Consider the following 12,851-nt stretch of genomic DNA (forward strand, 5'->3'; position numbering starts at 1 on the left):
ATAGCCAGAGATGGGGGAACAATTTAGGTGTCCCTTTATAGGAGAATAAAGAAACTGTGGTACATTTACATAATGAAATATTACTCAGCAGTTAAAAAAATAAATCATGAAATTTGCAGGTAAACAGATGGACCTAGAAAAAAAACTAATTTTGAGTGATGTGTTCCACACCCAGAAAGACAATATGGTATGTAACCATGTAAATGTGGATATTATCTATCAAGTCAATGATAACCAAGATGCTGTCTGTAGAACCACAGAGGAAAGGCATAGAGTAAGTCACCCAGGGGCTCATTTGGAACAGGAAATAGAATAAATAGTTATGGGTGGATGGGGGGGGCTGGAATAGGAAGCTCAAGTGGAAAGGGAGATGAAAGAGGGGAAAAAAAGAGGGAATACAAGGGGAGACAACTAAAATTAAGGTTCATTTGAGGGTTACTATGAAATTCTAGTACAGTAGAAACTTCCTAAATACCTGTATGAAGGTAATCTTGGTGAAATGTCTAAATTATGGGGGTGGAAGGGGGAGGAGAAACACGGCCTCAGCACACTATATCTCTTGTAACTAAATGAAGATTCCAATACTGGAATTGGTTTTATCTACTTAATTTTTTTTGGCCAAAGGGGTCCCATGGGAACTCCAAACAATCTGGGCTGTTGCTAAGACAATAGATTGCTGTCCACAAACTGACAGCAAGGCTCTATTGCTGAAGACATCACTTATACAACTCATTGAAAAAAAAAAAAAAAAGCTGGTACCTACATATAGTCTTTACCTCTACATACTAGTATCCTTGGTACAGGAAGGTATTCTGCATGCTACTAAAGGAGAAACATAAATATCAGCCAAGCCACAAATTCTTTGATGTACAATGATGTCCTGTCTACAAGATATGCTAGTTCAATGGTAGCACTAAGCTTGTGGGAATAACCAATTCATATCTGATTTTACCTGAAACCTACTCTACAAGATAAAACCCCATACCAGACACTGCTTAGATGACCAAGAACCTGAGACTAGATAGCACAGGGACCAAGGGAAAAACCAAATACTACTTATTGTTCTAAAAATAAAAAATAAAATAACTCTTAATGATATTCTTCTATATTCACAGATCTGTGCCTTATTTGGCAATCATCAGAGAATTAAATACAGAGACACACAGTCAGACATTGTGTGGAAAGAAAGAGACCATGAAACACTCAGTTCCAAATGGAACATCTTTATCAAATCCTTCTCCTCAGGGCTCAGAGAGCCCTGTGGAAGTGGAAACAGAAAAGGTGTAAGAGTCAGAGGGAATGGAAAACAAGGCCCTCTAAATCATCAGGAACTGAAGCTCATATGAATTCACAAGGACTGAGAAAGGATGCACAGGGGCTGCACACATCTACACCAGATGGGGTCCTAGAGCTGGAGGGAGAAGCAGACACTTGCCCCCATCACTAACCCAGAAGAACCTTCAGTTGATAACCACTTGCAAACAAAAATTCTGTTTCCACCAAAGGAGTCTCCCTGGGGAAGCAAACTTCTCTTAAGGGTAGGCTGCAAGCCCAGCAGTAAATGTCTGCTGAATAGAACTCAGCAACATCTTTGGAGGTTCCTTATTTCATAATATCAACAGGGCCTTTCCTTTTTTAATGTTGCTATTTTATTTATACATATATATGTATTTGTGTTTGTACACACACACACACACACACACACACACACACACACACACACACATTCTCGTTTTACCCTAGAGGTCCTCTACATGTATTTTATGGCTCCCAGGTCAGGTTTTGGGGATTCCTGAGTGTGTGAATGAGTGGGTCTGCTTCTAGGGCCTTCTCTCGTGCTCTTTCCCTCCCTTTCGTTTGCTTTGTCCTGTTCCATTTAGTGTGTTAGCTTTTGTTTTACATTTTATACTTTATTTTATTATAAAAAAAATGGGGGAAGAAGAATAAGTGTTTAGCTCATGTGCTGAAAAGATTGCCCTTTGTTGTACACATTTAGTACTACTGGAAAAGTCTATGGATTGAATCTGTTCTCAGAAACCATATTGCCAGCACATTTAACATTTTAAAGGTACAGGGAAACGAACTCCTGAGAATCTCTACATAGAAAGATTCAGAGATGTTTGACCATTTGCTCTCCTCCACCTTCTCTTCCTTCCATCTCCAATTTATGTTTCCTTGAAGCTCAGAGGAAGATTATTGGATCACTGTTTTCACTTCTTGTACTGTTCTCAATATCATTTTAGAAAGATGGAGCATTAATTTTAATTGTTCTTAATAATAAAAATCCAGAGTCAGCTGTCAAGGGTGAAAGATCAGAGAAGCAGAGCAGTCACCCATTAGAGAGTTCTTACCTCTACCAATGCTCAGACTGAGGGGATGATCCTGTTTTTATGAATCCTTAGACTGAATGCTGTCTCTCAGAATCCTCAGACTGCATCTGAGCTCCTGTCTCCTCCCGCCTTATATTCCTCTCTTAGTCCAGACATATCGCTCCTGTCTCCACCTCCTTAGTGCTGGGATTAAAGGCAAGTGATCCCAAGTGCTGGAATTGCCTTTTTGTGAGCTGTTCCTCTTTTAGACAGATTCAATCTCGCATAGACCGGGGTGACCTTAAACTCACAGGGACCCAACTGTCTCTGTCTCCTCAGTGTTGGGAATAAAGGTGAGCGTCACTGTTACCTGGCCTCTATGGCTAACTAGTGACTTAACTCTGCATTCTGATCTGCATGCAAGCTTTGTCAGATCATAAAATATCACTATAAAAAGATATTGATTTTTATTCTATTTGTTAGTATCATGGATGTATATGTGTGTGTGATGTTCAGTGTAGGTAGGGGCACAGTGGTGTGAAAGAAAATGGCCCCTAAAAGGAATGACACTATTAGAAGGTGTGGCCTTGTTGGAGTAGGCATATAGTATTATTGGAGGAAATGTGTCAGTATGGGGTGGGCTTTGAGGTCTTATAAATGCTCAAGCCACACCTAATGAGTCAATTCACTTCCTTTTGCTTGCAAGTCAAGATATAGGACACTTGGCTACTTCTCCAGCACCTCCTCTGCCTGTGTGCCACCTTGTTACACCATGATGGTAAGAGACTAAACCTCTGAAACTTTAAGCTGCCACCTCAAATGTTTTCCTTATAAGAGATGCCATGGTCATAGCACCTCTTCAGAGCAACAGAAATGCTAACTAAGACAAGGTGTCATGTGCCTACCACAGTTCATATGTGCATGTCAGAAGACACTTTCCGCATGGGTTCTCTCCTTCCACTTCTTTGAGGCAGTGTCTCTCTTATTGTTTCTTCCAGGCTGTAATTTTTTTATTGTTTTTATTAAGCTATACATTTTTCTCTGCTCCCCTTCTATCTTTCCCTTCCCCTTCAACTTACTCCTGAGGGCTATATTTTTTCTTGGCCCCTTTCTCTCTTTCTCTCTTTCCTGGGGGTGAGCAACACCCCACCATCACACACTTCTCCCATGATACACTGCCTAGGTCATTACAGACCTAGACATGAATTAAACCAAGTATCTGCAAAGTGAAACTTGTAAGACACAAAGCCTAAAGAAGTTGTTGCTTTTTAAGTTGATGCACATTGCACTGGGGAAAAAGAGGCTGGACCAAGCAAGCACGTTGGTGTTCAAGGGCTGTTTCTGCCTCCCAAATATGCTATGCTAAGCTGGGGTGCAGCTCAGTTGTGGGATGCCTGCCGAACATATGCAAAGCCCTGGGTTTCATCGCAGCACTGCCAAAATTTAAAAATAAACACTCCCGGGCTTGGACAAGATGCTGAGACTGATTTCCTTGTTTTAAAGCAATAGTGGCTTACTTAACTAGGTACTCAATCACCACAGAACTAAAATGAAGAAGCTGTCATGCACTGAGATTGAATGTGGGGCTGCAGTGTACCGGAATCAGGGAGGGTTTCTCCATTGTGTTCCTGCCTTCACCTTCAACAGAATTGTATGGGTTCTGTTCACTCTGTCTTTTGGATTCCTCGTACATGCCAATTTATTCTGAAATCTGTGATGTGCTGGAGGAAGGCCCTGGACCATTCTTATTCCTGCATATGGTGATGAATGGAACATCGTCGTTGAGATTCACTGACTATAATTATGGCAATTTTACTTGGCAGCCGATCTTGTTTTTGCTCTTTTATATTGTAGTGATGTTTATTAATATTTAACTTTTATTTAGTTGCCTACTCAGTAGTGTGTTCTGCACAGATAATTTAAACATGTTTACTTTCTGGTCTTCAGAATTCTAATCACTAAAATGATTGTTCTGTCCATTCCCTGGAGGGGTAAAAAGTAGACAGCAGTTGAGCACTGGTAGAGGTGGCTGTCTAATTCATTGTGCTTTTTCTCCCCATTATATATGCACTTGCCGTCTCTTCCATGTGCACGTTGAGATTCTAACAGCTCCATACAAAAGCATTCCTTAGCCGGGCGGTGGTGGCGCACACCTTTAATCCCAGCACTCGGGAGACAGAGGCAGGCGGATCTCTGTGAGTTCGAGACCAGCCTGGTCTACAAGAGCTAGTTCCAGGAGAGGCTCCAAAACCACAGAGGAACCCTGTCTCGAAAAACCAAAAAAAAAAAAAAAAAAAAAAAAGCATTCCTTCAACCCATGGTGCAGCCTGAGAGCTGAGAGCCTACAGTGTATCTTTCTGCCTGCAAACACTGGAATGGTGTCAGGTCAAGTTTCCAGCACCACCCCACTGCCCTGACCTTTGATTCCTGAAGGAGATATCTCTATTGGGTTGGAAGGTAGAGATCTCATCAGAGCTCCCAGGAACAAGCACACAGAAACTGAACAGAAGGCTGAGAAGCCAGAAGGAGTCAGAGTTGAGAACTCTCGGGGACTTAGGAAACAAACCTGACTCCTCAAAGCCTGGCTGTGGATACAGGCTAAAAGCTATTGAGAACTTGTTGCCTAGCAACGTGAGACCAGTTAATAAAGGAGTTGGAAGCTTTTCATTTCCCAGACGGCAGGTAATTTTTATAGGGAAGCTTGGAAAGTGTATTCTTCTATCTTTTGCTATTCTAGAGTCTAATATTTGCTCTGCATGTCGATTAGATGACAGAATTTAGTGAATTCTCCCTGGATGTGATGTGATATTTGGGGTATGGGGAGTGTCTGTCTCTTTAGTTGCACGAGCAGAGATGCTATATTTAAAACCGAGAGTTCAAGAACGAGTTGCACTAAGCACCACTTAATGCAAAGGGGTAGCGGTGGCTGCATATATTTCTGAAATAACAAGGCAGGTAGAGGGGAAAGTGGTAAATAAAACATCAGCTGAACTCCTTCAAGGACATACTTTTCCAAAGATTTATGGAAACATTTGATTCCTAAACATTTGATTCAGTGTTGTATCTCTAACAAGCCACAGAAAACTGGTGTAGCTTCAGAAAAGGCAGGAAGGCAAGTTTTTCCTCCTGAGCTTGGTTCCTCGGATATACCCACAAGCCAGTGCTGCTCTCAAACACTTTAGCTATTTGATAGAAGAATTTAGTGTCCATTGAACAGAATTTAGCGTCTGTTCTCAACTTGGAGCTTATATTTTGGTATCTTTATTTTATAATTATTCATTTTTATTGTATGTAAATAGAAACACTAGTCCGTAGTGGATCATAAGTGACAAACCAGAAGGAAGCTGTCCCTTGCATGCAGAGCAGCAGAACTCTGGAGCCCATCCACAGATCTTTTGTAACTGTCCAGATATTAAATACATTTTCTTTTGTGACACGTTCAGTCTTACCTACAGCCAGTACCTCAGCTGCAGACACATCCACAGACAATGCAGGACCTACTCATACCTCAGAAAAAGAAATCTTCATCCCAAGGACAACCAGTAACCTTTGTTCTAGTCCAGCACCTCCTGTCCATCAACCTGTGGAGGCTTAGGTTTAAGATTTGTAGGCAGCCCCTCAGGTCTGTCTCTGACAAACTGAGGCTGCTCGTGGTGGTTCATGGAGTCGCTCTGTGCCAGGGTTAGAGTCCACATGTTACTCACTAGGATAGAACCCGTGGGAGAGGTCATAGAGCCTTCACACCCAGTTTTTTTTCTCTGAAAAATGGAAATTATTTCTGCCCTGTTAAATATCTGGGAAATTGTGATTAAATTATGTACTCATAAAAGTTTATGAAAATGTAAGAGAGATGTTATGAATTGTACATGAATGTAGGTTTTCCACTGATCTTAATTTTCTTTTAGCTCCTTCAGTTTAAATGGTGAGAACACACATGTGTAGATTATTTTCTGCCTGGGCATGCTAGATGTTGGCTTCCATTTGAGGCATCCTAGAGTTGCAAATCCACAGTCTTCTCTGTAGTTAGTTAGATCTGAATAATGTTTATTATTATCAGTCCATGCCACAAAGTTGGCAAAGGGAAGCAAGACAATGTGTTACATACATACGCCTTGTAGGTCTTGTTTACATAGGTGTTAGGGAACAGTATTTGTTGTGAAATGAGTAAAGTCTGATAAGTAGTACATTAAAAATGTACATGTAATGACTCCAAGGACACAGCATCCTCAGACATCAGAGTGAGTCCCTCATATGGAACATATAGACTTGCCATTATAAGAGAAGCCAGTTAGCAGGTGAACTGTTAAGGGGCTCAGAACAGTGTTGTATTTTTTCAGCTAAGGGACTCTTCCTCTTGTCAGAGGCCAGAGGCTGCAAAGACCCAGAAGTTCCCAAATTACAGAGCAGCAACATGACTGTCTGTTTTTTGCCTTTATGCAAATACATATTTGAGTGACGGGAAGTGAGGCTGAGAGGAGACATGAATGGACAGCAAACCCCTGAGTTCCCAATCCTAATATTTAAGAACAGCTTGATTGCTTTAGACTACTTGATAAGATTTTGTTTCATATAATATTGGTGTTTTGCCCGCATAAGTCCGCACACCATATACATGAGTTACAGACAGTTGTGAGCTTTCATGTGGGTGCTGGGAATTGAACCTGGGTCCTTGGGAAGAGCAGTCAGTGCTTTCAACTACTGAGCCGTCTCTCCAGTGCACATGCAAAAGAAAAACAGCTCCACGTTATGCCAGGTGGCCGATCATCATTAACAGTGAGTGGGTACAGGGTGGGGAAATAGAAGAGAGAGAGAGAGAGAGAGAGAGAGAGAGAGAGAGAGAGAGAGGCAGAATGGTTTTGGTCTGGGAAGAGAGGTGGATCTGAAGACATGGGTGCGATGAGAAACAGGCTGGCATGAATGACCTACTGGCCACCTGAGTCCAAAGTGATGTCTGCGTCTGGGCTATTGCCAAGGACCAAGTCTTGGTCTGAGGTCCTGAAGCAGGTGAGGGAGCTTGTGGTGGCGTCTATGACTCCTGTTCCACTGAGGGTTGGGCAGATGTGTGTCATCTGGGACGCTGATCTGAGAGACCTGCACTGCCACCTGGGGTCATTGTGATATTCAGGCCTGGGTTGCAGCTGAGAACCATGTCCTGGGCCTATGGTCCTACCAAAACTAGGGTCTGTGTTGATGTCTGGTGGCCCATGTTGCCAAAGATGGCGTGGATATCCAAGGTCTAGGCTGCAACCTGAGACCATGTTAGTATCTGAGGGCTGCGCCGTTGCTGGGGCCATGCCGATGTAAGTGGCTAACAATTGTCACCTGGGGCCATGGGATCATTTGGAACAAAGTCACTGCTGAGGATCATGTCGGTGTCAGTGTCCCTATAGTAACCAGGCTTTGACTGATGTCCATGGCCCTAATTATAACTTTAAATTACAGGCAAAAGAGCCATTTGCTCTGCCCTGCCCTTCTCACCAAATTATCTTCCATAATACAATATTCCTAGTTTGTCCAATAGAGCTGAGTATAGCTTCTCTCAGTTAACTGGATGGTTTCCTCACACCCTCCTTTAGAAAAGGAGCACAAACCAAAATGTTTGTGCTTAGGACAATTCCGGGATAAAGATAACAACAAAATCTTATTTTTAAAAGTTCTTTTAACTTTCAATGATTCTTTGTGGATTTCACATCATGCCTCGTGATCCCTCTCATCTCCCTCTCCCCTCAATTCTGCCCTCTGCCCTTGCAACCTCCCCGCAAAAAAAAAAAACAAAACAAAATTTCAAAGTAAAACCCCAAACCAAACCAAACAACAACCCAAACAAAAAAGAAGAAAAAAATAAAAGAATCTTGCCATGGAAGTTGCAGTGTGGCCCTATGAGTCACACAGCTTACCCTTTAGTCATTCATCTCTGCTTGCAAATGTTTCTCTGCTATGAGTCATTGGTCTGACTGGAGGCCTCTGGCTTCTGTCACATCATTAATAAGAGGCTCTCACTGGGGCTCCTCTTGAATAGCCTGTTGTTGTCCTATATCATGGAGATCTTGTTGTAGGAGAAGGCCGCTTGTTTTTCCCAGCCGTCTGGCTAGCTTAGCCCGGAAATAACCACAGAGAAACTGTATTAATTAAATCTCTGCTTGGCCCATTAGTTCTATCTTCTTATTGGCTAACTCTTACATCTTAATTTAAACCATTTCTATTAATCTGTGTATCACCACGAGGTTATGGCCTACCAGCAAAGTTTCATCACATCTATCTCCAGCCGCAGATCATGGCTTCTCTGACTCTGCCTTCTTCCTCCCAGCATTCAGCCCAGTTTTCCCCACCTACCTAAGTTCTGCCCTATCAAAAGGACAAGGCAGTTTCTTTATTCTTTAATGGTAATCACAGCACACGGAGGGGTCTCCTACATCATCTTGTAGCTTTGGATCTGTAGGTTGGTCTTCTTTTTGTGCTCCAACAGTTCATAGATGAGGTGGATGTTGGGCTGGGCTAACTCATAGTCCTGGTTCTAGCTCTGGGTGGTAGCTGGTTTAGTAAGCCTACCTCATCCTCACTACCAGGGCGATAGGCATCTTTGGGAGATAGAAATGGGGCCTAGGGTCCTGAAAGCGGAGGGTACTGCACCAGTTCTGACAGTCTCCTCAGTGACTGCCTCAGGATGCAGGGCTGGGAGAAAACTATAAGAAAACTCTGTTTCCTGTGAGCATAGCCCAGAGGAGGCACGTGGTTGAGGACACAGCCTCCATCTGGGCATTCTGAGCTTGTTTTCCAGTCCTCTTATGAGATCGTTCCAAACCCTCTTGTGTATGTATATGTATACACATATGTATATGATGCACACGATGGAGATATATGTGTGTGTGTTTATGTATGTGTATACATAAACTTGTGTATATGCAAGTGGAAGCAGAGGAAAAACTCGGGTCACTATACACCTTATCTTTTAAATAAGGTCTTTCACTGTCCTGGAACTTGCCAGGTAGGCTAGGTTTGCTGTCCCGCATGCTCCATGCATCTGACTGTCTCCACCTCTCTAATGTTGGGATTACAAGTACATGTCACCAGGCTTAGCATTTCTTATTTTAATGTGGGGTTCTTGGGATTGAACTCTGGTCCTCATGCTTACAAGGCAAGTGCTTTACCAACTGAGCTATCTCTTTGGTCTTTCCCACCTCAAATCCTTTGTATTCATAGCAGCAGACAAATAAAAACAACCTTGGTTTTGGAGACTTAGAAGCTTGTTATGTCTGAATAAAGTACAGGATGTGTTTTATAAATACCCATGGACACTGACATGCCTCGGTATGAATCCACATGGAGGAAGAGGAGGGAGAGGATCTGCGTGGAGACACTGCTAAGCTCAATGGCTTTCCTGTGTCAAGGCAATGATGGCAGGCTTGAAAATAGGCGCTAAGAAATGCCAATGTGGAGGTTGTTAAAAGACATCTAGGTTAACTGAGTCTAAGAGAGTGAGATTTTCTACCTTCAAAGACAGTGTCCTAGGATGGGTCAGCATGGCCAGTGTAGGGCAAATTCTCAAAAGCATCATGGAAGATAAAATAGTCTTTCTTTTAATCACACCAATGACACTATTGACTATTTAAGAGTACCACACAACCTTGGCAAAATAAATGCCTGATCAGAATTGAATAGGACTTCATATTATTAACTAGAAAATGAAAGAGATTTGGGAGTTGGAGATATATCTCACTTGGTAGAGTTCTTGCCTGGTATGCATGTAGCCGTGCATCCAATCCCAAGTACCAAATGAACTAGACATGATGGCACATGCCTGTAAGCTCAGCACTGGAAAAGTGACGGTAGGAAGATTGAAGTTCAAGGTTGGCCTCTGCTACATTGTTAGTTTGAGGTCAACCTGAGACCTTGCCTCAAATAAATAATTAGAGTAAACAAAGGGATTGGGGGAACGGCTCAGTGGTTAAAGACTCATTCTGCTCCTCTACAGGACCAGAGTTCAGTTCCTAGGACTCACATTTGTCAGCTCACAACTGCGTGTAACTCCACTTCTAGATCTCACCCTGCCTTCTGGCATCTGCAGATATCCACATACATGTGGTACATGTGTGTGCCCCTGATACACACACACACACACACACACCATTTTTATTTTAAAAGCTAATTAATGAAGTAAATCAAGATGTGATAGTACTAACATCATTTATGAAGGAGTTTCTACATTTTTTTGTAGTAATCAAACAAAATAGCAAATGTATAGTTTCTTAATAAAAAATGACATAACCTCAGAAATCATCATAAGTAGTAGACACGACAGTAGGTATCATAGGTTGGTACAGGAATCTTGACATGATTAGAGACATATTGGATTTTAATTCCCATGCTTGTCTATGAGCAACCCTGTGGGATCTCTCTACACAATTTCTCCATATACTATGATTTAATTAAGCATCTTTTGACTTAACCAAGATCACTTTAGTCCTGGGCATTTCATAAAGTCCCTCCATCTGACCCAAACTACAAGTCCACTGGTCTTCCTGTCACCAGGGCTCAAGCTTCAGCCAGAAGACCCTCAATAATTGCACTCTCTGCCATTGCAGATATGGACCCCCCCACTTCTCTGCACTTTGCAGCTATCTCTCGTGTGTTCAGACAAGTTTGCTTTACAATGATTGGCAGTTTTGATTTCAGAAAAATTAAGAAACTGAAGAAGCTACTATCCTCCTTACATTGTGCTTTTAAAATTTCTCTATCCCAAGAACTGTCATGAATGGAACTGTGTGTGGGTTCTCATGCCATGGCATATATGAGGAGGTCAGAAGGACAATTCTATGGAGCTGGTTCTTCCCTCTAACTGTACATGTACTCAGGAGATCCAATTTAGGCATCAGGCTTACTCAGCAGGTTCTTTACTACTGAGCCATCTCAGCAGACTGAGATGGGTTCAACTTGCACACACAATAATTATTTTATGTATCTCCTGGAAATATGGCATTGACAAATAAAATTAAGATGAAGTCATTAGGGTGCACTCTAGCCCAGCATTTTTATGAGAAGAGACAGAAATTTTCCTCTGTAGGGAGAGTGCGATATGATTGGAGGTGAAAATTGGAACAAAGCAATGAAATGCCTGAAGCAATGAGAGGACCAGGTGTGCAGGGAAAGATTCTAATAGCTCGATCCTGACAGTGTGGCTGCAGGCTTGCAACCCTTAGAACTTTTTGAGAATTGAATATTGGTTGTCTGTTTCTAGCAATGCAGTTTGTAGTACTGTGTTGACAGGCCTGGAACATCAACAATCGGTTACAAGGACTAATCCCTGTTCCTTTAATTCAGAGGATTATGTGTTAGAACCACAGACAAGTTACAGAAGAAAGGAAATGGTTTCCAAACAGCGTGAGATGGAGTCCAAGAGTTCAAATATATAAACATGGAACATTTCACATCTATGTCTTAACAGTGAGTATACTAGAACAATGGATGTCTTTTCCTGATGAAACGGCCAGCTTTGAGGAAGAGTTAAAGGAGCTGAAATGAGTCACCGTTGACTCTGCCCTAAGCTTGTGCTTCTCGAAGATGGGATTTAAAATCTGTAGGTGAGGGGAATATGCAGCCTCCTAGAGAGAAAATAGCCCTCACCTCCATGAACCTTGCCACAGACAATATCCATAAACTGTTACCTAGAGTGAGATGGGAATCTCTGAGGGCAAGAAAAATAGGGAAATAAGTTCTTAGGACCTTGATGGAAATACTAGCGAGAAAATATTCAGACTTAGTTTCCTAGCAACAAAAGGCAATGGACTTGGGCATTTTGTCGTCATTCCTTGAAAACATTGACTCCTGAAGAGTCTAAATGATGAAGAAAGAAAAGCAAGAATGAATTTCCTGGAGGCTAACATCATATCCAACTCTGTTCCTTAGCAAAAGTAAATTACAAGCACCTACAGGTTTAGTCACCCATGTATTTTCAATGATTAAGATCAAAACGTGGCCCTGAAGTTAAATTACAAAAGGCACATACTGTATTTGCAGCCTCATGGTTCTTAACTGACCTACGTCATTTGTCCTCCCACAGCTCTGAGACACTGGAAGCAAACTAATACTAAGAGAGAGGATCACTTACGACCCCATCATGCACACAGTCATAGTCAAGATTTCAGAATGACTCTGCCATAGTGAAAACATATATGAACATGCAGACCCTATAACATTATCCATACTTCTCCATGCACTTGTGAGCTGCTCCAGTTCTGTGTGCTTCACACCCTCTCATGCACACAGTATGTGTAACATTCTTGCAACACAGATGCAGTGCTTAAGCCTGTAGCTGAGTTTGGTTAGCTTTTCATCACGATTCGGGTCTGGGACTGTGTGTGTGTGTGTGCGCGCGTGTGCTTGCCTGTGTGTGTGTGTACATGTTCATGTATGCATTGGTGAATGCACGTATACTGGGTGTGTGTGTGTGTAGAGAGCAAAGGCTGACACCAGGTGTCTTCCTAATCACTCTTTACCTTTGTAGACACAACCATGTATACATGCACACATACACATATTTATGCA

The 12,851-nt window shown here is 42.1% G+C and overlaps 1 pseudogene; it reads right to left on the reverse strand.

The window, feature by feature from the left end:
* LOC130862884 (ATP-dependent RNA helicase DDX50-like) overlaps positions 1-7,603 on the reverse strand; it is a 52,443-nt pseudogene extending 44,840 nt beyond the window's left edge.
* Positions 7,604-12,851: the final 5,248 nt, after the last annotated feature.

Source organism: Chionomys nivalis, chromosome 1 (genome assembly GCF_950005125.1).
Source record: "Chionomys nivalis chromosome 1, mChiNiv1.1, whole genome shotgun sequence".
Classification (NCBI taxonomy): Eukaryota; Metazoa; Chordata; class Mammalia; order Rodentia; family Cricetidae; genus Chionomys; species Chionomys nivalis.